The 8,358-nt window shown below is 39.7% G+C and overlaps 1 long non-coding RNA gene across 1 annotated transcript; it reads right to left on the minus strand.

The window, feature by feature from the left end:
• Positions 1-1,583: 1,583 nt before the first annotated feature.
• LOC121141776 lies at positions 1,584-6,525 on the minus strand. The gene is made up of 3 exons (XR_005878712.1): positions 6,414-6,525; positions 5,828-5,939; positions 1,584-2,122 (listed from the first exon to the last, which is right to left on the minus strand). It is a non-coding gene; the product is annotated as an uncharacterized LOC121141776 (long non-coding RNA).
• Positions 6,526-8,358: the final 1,833 nt, after the last annotated feature.

Consider the following 8,358-nt stretch of genomic DNA (forward strand, 5'->3'; position numbering starts at 1 on the left):
ACTTGTTGTCATCCCCAACCATCAAGAGGATACTCTTACTGTCTGTTGGGACCCTGTACGCTCCACAGGCACATTGCAGCAGTCTCAGAGCTGGGAACCAGAAGGTCTGCTTTTGCTGCTAAGCATCCTGCTTCTTGTGTCTCTGGACTTCCTACCTTCCTCTAGGTGCTACAGTGCTGAATAAAATCAACTACTCAATCCAAAGTCACTGAGGGAAGGGAGGGGGCTGCATTATTCTTTTTAATGTCTTTTTCTACACTGATATAGAAAAAGAGTACAAATTGAGTACTAACTGAGGAGGATCATTACACCTGAAGTATACCCTAGTTACAACACGGGACACATTTGTCACACCTTCCAACACTACAGCACCAAGAGATGGAAATGGAGTTTGTCAATAAGAAGAAGCTCTGGAAAAGCATGACGCCTTATAGCAGTAATTTTGGTTCAGAATGTTTAGTTGACTTTTGTGCCCTTCCCCCATTGTGTCTTCAGTGTCGCTTATGTCAGAAGTTTGGAAACCCTGTTTCTTGGATTCCTTACTTGACAAGGCTAAGAACTGGCAGGGTTCTGCCAACATGGTGTCCTTACACTGGGGTTGTCAAAGTGGAGTGGAGTGGGGCAAATTTTCTCTTCCTTCTTTCCTGCCTTCCTTCCTTCCTTCCTTCCTTCCTTCCTTCCTTCCTTCCTTCCTGCCTGCCTGCCTTCCTGCCTTCCTGTCTTCCTTCCTTCCTTCCCTTCCTTTCTCCTCCACCTCCTCTTTCTCCTTCTTCCATCCTCTGGCTATGGTGACAAGAGTGTTTATTTGGGGGTTTGGCTCACATGATTAGAGAGGACGGGAGATTTCATGACAGGCTGGGAAGGTGGTGGTGTAACTAGTATAAGTTTGAGGATTTCAGAATCAAGGAACCTCTCAGTCTGAGGCTGAAGGCTCAGGTTCAGGGGTCTTGCTAGTGCATGCCTTAAGAGTCCAACGTCGGAAGACCCTTCGATGCCGACACCCAAGGCCAGCAGTGAACTCTGGCTCCTGAAGAGAGAATGAGTGAGTTTGCATTTTCTTGTTCCTTTGTTCCATCTGCAACTCAGCTGGTTGGATAGTGTCTGCCTTCACTGGATGACAATGGATTTTCCTTAGCTCACGGATCCCATTGCCCAGTTCTTCTAGGAACATTTTGTCAGGCATATTCAGAAGTAACACTTTACTGACCATCTGGGTATCCATTAATCCAGTCAAGCTGACATGAAAATTAACCACTAGTGCTAGTTAAAATACTTGCTATGGTTTCTAATTTCCTTTAGGAATCCTGATGGATACAACAGAGATTTTGCACATTTATGCTTTTCTTTCTTTCTTTTTTTCTTTTTTTTTTTTTTTTTTTGGTTTTACGAGACAGGGTTTCTCTGTTTTGGAGGCTGTCGGTCCAGCCTGGCCTCGAACTCACAGAGATCCGCCTGCCTCTGCCTCCCGAGTGCTGGGATTAAAGGCGTGCGCTACCAACGCCCGGCAACCATTTATGCTTTTCTAATAAAGAAGTTTTTATTCCTGGTTACTAGAGTTAAAAAAAACTTCGGAAAATACACCATTTTAAAGATTTATTTTAATTTTTAAATTATGTGTATATATGTTTGGATGCTTGTGTAAGTGCAGGTCTCTAGGTGAATGGAGGTTAGAGGTTTCAGATCACCCTGGAACTGTGGGCATGGCAAAATGATGAGATGAATTCTTTTTTATTCTCTTCCAGGGCTTCACATAACTGTACAGGCCGGACAAGGATGAGGATTTCTTGCATTTCTGGGGCTTCATTGGGGTGTTTTTTCTCCAGAGGGACACTGTATTGGGGAGGTTTCTCCTACCTATAGCTCCTGCCTCCACACATGATTCCAAGGAGGTAGCCCTTCCAGAAGGTTGTCTACTTGCCACAATTGTCTTTGGTTCATGGAGGTTCTCTCTCATTCTTACTCTTGACAGATAGGGGTCACCCTGATTTACTGCAGGCTAATGTGGGGGCAGAGGAGATCCATATTTCTTCCTAGAGGAAACAGCAGAGTGGGTAACCGGAATGTGGTCCAGCTGGGCAGTCTCAGCAGAACACAGCTTCTGCATCTAGCCTCCAGGGAATTCCTATGCAGGGAGAAAGGGAGGAAGGAGTGGAGTAGGCAAGAGTGAGTACTAGACAGTGATGTCAGTGTTGTTTGTGGAAACACTTGCATCAGGGGATCTTAGTATTTCTTTTTAAATAGTTAAAACATGACCCCACAAAGTGTCCTTTGCCACTGAGAAAGACTTTCCTAGGAGGATGCAAACCAGAGTTTTGATTCCCACATCACCTTAGAGGGACCCAAGGGAATCATACATCCCCTGTGGTCAGTCACATATCCCTTGTGGCTATAATGGGCTCCTGTACAAAATACTTTTGCCAGAGGGGACTGAACAACTGGCATCTATTCTGTGATATAAAAGTTTGGTTGTTTATGTACGCTCTGCATTTCATTTCCAGCTTTCTTACCTTTCACTGAACACACACACACACACACACACACACACACACACACACGTTTAGAAATAGAGCATTTGCTTATTGTGCTTATCCTGATCTGTGTAAGTCAAATGACAAACTCTGCTTCACTTCTGAGTTACTCAAACGATATTCTGGTATTCCAGCTTCTTAAAAAGAAGATCTGTGAAAGAAGGAGAAGAAGGACATGGAGAGAGGGAAGGAAGGAAGAATGAAAGGGAGGAAAGAAGGAAGAAAGTAAAAGTAGCATTGATTCAGGATCTTTAATGAAGCCAGGAAGCTGCTATCAATCAGGTTTCAAGCATGTTTTCCATGCCTGTTTACAGACGAACCATTGAACAGGGCTGCAGACAAGGCTCCTTTCTCCGGATATGAGCTGACCTTTGTATTGGGCCAAACCCACAGTTTCTGGAAACATTGTTAACCTCTGTTAACCTTCAGTATCATGGACTCCTTCCCAAACTACCCAGAAACTAAAACACACCCACCTCTTTCTTACAAGACAGCTCAGTGTTTGCTAGTACACATCATAATTCATGACTAATAAGTGATGTGATTTCCAACTCTCTGGAAGTTTAAAACTATAAATACAGTCACCATTCTGTAAAACCTTGGAGCACATGTTAAATTTGCATTTTCCTGGAGTATAGTCTTAATTAACCTCCATCAAATGTAGTCTGTGTGTGTGCGCACACGTGTGTGTGTGTATGTGTGTGTGTGTGTGTGTGTGTGTGTTGATAATCATGAGCTTATTGGAAGGAATACATTGTCATCTTCTCTGGGTTGGGTCATAGAGGAAACAGCTTAGATATTAAACACCATAACTGTGGAGAGGGAGGATATTTTGTATTTAATTAGAAGCTAGTTCAGTTGCCATCATTTTTTCTTTTCCTCAACGAATGCAGAAGACTTTGGTTTCCTGTCAAGGACATTGATGACATCCAGAGAAGTCTGAGATTCTAAGTCACCACATTTTCACTCAGGATGAAGTTAGTAGATTACATATTTAACAAGCTTTAGCAAAACCACCAATAGGCTTCCAGACCACAATTTTTAAATTAATTTTTTAAAATTAAAGACAATCTTATTTTACATACCAATTCTAGTTCCCTCTCCCTCCTGTCCTCCCATTCCCCCCACCAAACCCCCATCCCACCCCCCCATCCACTCCTCAGGGAGGGTGAGGCCTCCCATGGGGGATCATCAAAGTCTGTCACATCATTTGGGGCAGGACCAAATGCCTTCCTCTGTGTGTCTAGGCTGAGAGAGTATCCTTCTATGTTGAATGGGCTCCCAAAATCTATTATGCACTAAGGATAAATACTGTTTCCACTGCCAGAGGCCCCAGACCACACTTTAAAATCTTGTACTCCAAAGTGCAGTTTAAGTTTTACTAGAAGAGTCCTTTCTCATATTCTTTTATTCCATACTTTAAATCTCATCATAGAAGCATTTATACTTGGGAAAACTGAAAGAAAATTCTATAAGACTATAAAACTCCTATGTTTATGGTATAAGGCCCCTTTTCTCCTGCCTTCCTTTTCCTTTTTCTCCTCCCCTCTCCTCCCTTCTCCTTCCCTCCCCTCTCTTCTCCTCCCCTCCCTTCCTCACTCCCTCCATCACTCCTTCCCCCTCCCCAGCCTCTGCTTCCCATCTCACTGTAGGAATGCTTGGATTATAGAAACATGCTAGCTAACATGTCAGGGTCTTCACACTTGTGAGGTCAATGATTTACCTTCTCATCTATTTCCCCAACCTAAACTGTTAATGTTTAGCATGCTAGAAGTGAAAAAACTGAGTTAGTGTGTGAGTTCTCTTTGGATACAGTTTTATAATTGATAAGGGAGGGGTTGGACAAATATACAAAAGCACGGTTTATTGCCAAAATATGATGATTAAGGAGAAGATCTGAAAAATAAACCATGGAAAGAATAGAGATGGATGTCCAGATGCAATTGGTTTTAAGTTACAAGAAGAGTGTGCCATGGAAAATGGATACTAATGGGAACTACTGTGGACAAGCTATGGAGTCTAGGTTAGAGAGACAAGTGTTAAAGATTGAATACTGTCTGGTTTGTGAAGCCCAGTGGTATCATTTTAATTGTCCCAACCAAATGGCATAGAAGACCCATAGACTGAAATCTAGGAGCTGCACTGGGAAGTGGGGGACAATTACAACAAGCAATTGGACCAAGAAAGTTATAGAATCAGCAAGGGCATGGATTCTTTCAGGACCTGTGAGGAATGGCATCTACTGTTCTAAAAGACTACAACCAATAGATTCATCACTTCCTTATGCCATAGTAGCTCAAACTAGAAAAAGAAAGAAGTGAGTAAGTTGTATAACTTCCTCATGTTACTTGGAACTTTTTCAGAATTTTCATTCTAATACTAACTATGTTGATTGAAATAGAATAACTTGGAAAACTAGAGAATTTGAAATAAGTGAGTTGCAAACTGTTGGGTGATGTTTTATTGACTAGAATAATCTAGTAAATTTTTGGTGTATTATTTCTTTAAGAGACACAACTAAAAATATTGTACTTACTTTCTTCTTCTTTTTTTTTTTTTTTTTTTGGTTTTTAAGATAGGGTCTCTCTGTATTGTTTTGGAGGCTGTCGGTCCAGCCTGGCCTTGAACTCACCACCACCCAGCTGTACTTACTTTCATACAGTCTAATAATCTCTGATTCCTACTAAATTCTTTTGAAAACAATTTGATTTGGCTTATGGGTAAATAAGTGTTTTCTTGAACAGACTAGAAACATATTAACTCATAATGCATCTGTCCTTTGAGCATAAGGGAGTTCTTACTAATATTTTTTAGTTCCTGGAGGGGCTTAAGTTTTCATGGGAGATATGCAGTCATACTTTGGGTTAGGATATCTGCAATCCATTCAATGAATATTAGTTGAAGTAATCATGTACCGTAAACTGTGTTTAGTCTTGAAGTTGACAAAATGGCTAAGCTAAGAATTCTCCATTAAACTATCAGATATGCTTCAGGTTTTAGACCAGCCAGTGTACAGTTACTGGAAATGCTCATATTCAGGAGCAATTATGATGACAAAAAAGATAGAATTATGGACTATAACTTATACAAAAGGCTCAAAGCCTACATTGCTGAGTTCTAAACAGTTTGTGTGTTTATTATGGTCATGGTTGTACCCAACCATGTCAGAAGCTAAAACATCAATTTATCTGTAAACATAGAGCATTTATTATGAATTTCTATCACTGGTTCATTTCTCATCCCCCTCATCTTATTTATCTTATTCACAAAGTAACCCGTCATCTGATCCATGGACACACCTCAGCACAGTGATGTTCTGCTGACCAGCGAGGCTGGAACAATCTCTCCAGGGTGCTGACCCACAGGAACATCATGGGAACCACACAGCCAATTCAAAATTTTCTATACCATCTTCAGAGAATAAAAGGAAACCAGTATAACTAACTGAAATAGTACATTTGTTTAACACATCGCATCCCAAGTAGTATTATTTCAATGGATAATCAGTAAGAAAAAAGTATGTATTTTACACCCCCTCACTGACACAAAATCTTAGAAACATAGTGTGTGTTTTTTACTTACAGCTGACCTCAGGTTGGAGGAGAAGTAATTTTTGGTGCTTAGAAGCCTCAGAAGGCTAGTCCCTCCCACGCTGGTCAGAGTTGATGCAGAATGTCCTTTCTACTTTTCTCATTCTTGATGGAAAAACCCCGAACCCATAGCCAAGCTGTAAGACTGCCCATCAAATGGCTCACCATTCATCTTAGTTTCATTCCATCCACGGTCTGCTCCTAGGAGAGCAAATGCTTGTTCTAACACTAACATGGCTCTCCCTCCCCCTTTTTAATTTATTTACCCCTATTTCACAAAACTTTCAAAACTCACATGGTTCAGGATCTCAGTACACTTCTTCAGGACACCATCGTTGACTCTTGCTCTCTGTTTTCCTTTATCCCAAGATTGGCCATTGGGCAACCAGTGCTTGTTCACGTACGGATTCGGCACTCAGTTGTATCATTTTCTGTTGGACATTCACCTCTTCAACTAGAACTGTCTGATTATCTTATAGCCACTTCACAGATAAGTGATGTTGAAATGAGTGTTCATTGATTAGCTTATCAAGATTTAGTTTGCTAATATTTATAGATGCATCTACTTAAGTTGGTTGAAGCATATTTATTATTCTATATAATTCAACAGCTTTTTATTGTTGTAAAATATTAGGTGAACCTTTATGAGGCATCAGATTGTACTAGTCAGTTAGCATCTTTCAACACTGGTGAGCATTTTTCTTTGAGTTTGCAATTTATATCACTGTGTTACTTAATTTTCTGCTTTTTAGAATTCTACCATTGGGGGAAAAATCAAATGAGGAAACTGAAGTTCAGTGACGTTAAGTGATTTCTATAAAGGTTGTTGAGCCCACTAGTGATGGAGCTGGAGTAGAAATAGGCCCTAGATTTTCTGCAGTGCTTTGCATTTTCTTTGAATTGCTATCGCTGGAACAATTACATAAGCATATAAACTGCTGAACTGTATGTTTGTGCCTCAAATGGATTTTTACGTCAAACTACGTTAACCCTGTTTCATTGTGGGGCCAATTTTCCACTTGAACTTTTACTTGTATTAAGCATGTTTTTTTCTTTACTGTGGCAGATTTTCAAAGTTCCTGAATTTTTCATGCGATACTCTTAATTAGTGGGTAAGATGCACTCAGAAGGAGGACAAAGTATACCCCAAGTTAATTACATATTTTGATTTTTCCATAGCTTCCTGAATTCTGCTTCATCAGTCCGTGTAAGTTTAGGCCTGTCTGTCAGCACTTGAAATCTGAAAAGAAACTTGATGCATGTTACTTCCAATGATACATTTTGGTTCAATTTATTTTGACAGAGATCTAGTTTCACAAATTATTTCCTCTTAAGGAGTGAAGGGACAGAGTTGGTAAGGTTGATATGTTATATGTACAATATTGCATAATAGTAGAGTCTAAATATACAATAGTAACATTTCTTAGGCAGAAAATACATTTAATTTTTTTGTTTTAGTATTTTCTAAAAGTATCTTCCTCAGTTAGGGTGTGAGCTTTAAAACTGTCAATGGAGTAGAATATAAAATTATTTAATTTTTGAGATTACAATATCTTTTGACATTTCTTCTTTCCCTTTCCTTCCTCCCAATCCTCCCAAATAACTTTTCTCACTTTCCTTCCAAATTCATGATTTCTTTTTCTCCAATTATTATTGTATGCACGTATGTATATACGTATATATTCCTAAATATAACGTGTTCTGATGTTACTTGTATGTAGGTTTTCAGAACTGACTGCTTGGTACTGGACAAGCCATCAGTGTGCTCTTCCCTGGGGAAGACTAACTCTCCTGCTTCCAGCTTACCTTAGGTGCTTGTATAGCACTGAGACCTCATGGGCTTTTCTCTGTCTAGCTTGGCATGTCCTTTGGTGCCTAATAAAGTTACACATTGGTAAAGTATATGATTGCATAGCTCAGGCTAACCCTTTTTGGATTAGCATCTTTACTAAGTCTAATAAATTATCTTCGCTTATATAAAAGTTTTAGGACTTCCAATTTGAAGGGAGAGAAGAGTTTAAGTTGAAAAACATTTCAGTCTCTATAGTGTTTTCCCTGCCAGCTATATTTTCTATAGTGTGCTGAAAGACAGAAAATAAGTTATGTGGTTCATCAAATCTATGAATATGACCAGATACCCTGAATATTCTAGTTGAACTACTCTCTAAATTAAATGGGCACATTCACTTAGGGTCTCAAATCCTATTTATCACACATTAAAATGATGAACCTGCACCCTC

The sequence above is a fragment of the Mesocricetus auratus genome, unplaced genomic scaffold (genome assembly GCF_017639785.1).
Source record: "Mesocricetus auratus isolate SY011 unplaced genomic scaffold, BCM_Maur_2.0 Super-Scaffold_100008, whole genome shotgun sequence".
Classification (NCBI taxonomy): Eukaryota; Metazoa; Chordata; class Mammalia; order Rodentia; family Cricetidae; genus Mesocricetus; species Mesocricetus auratus.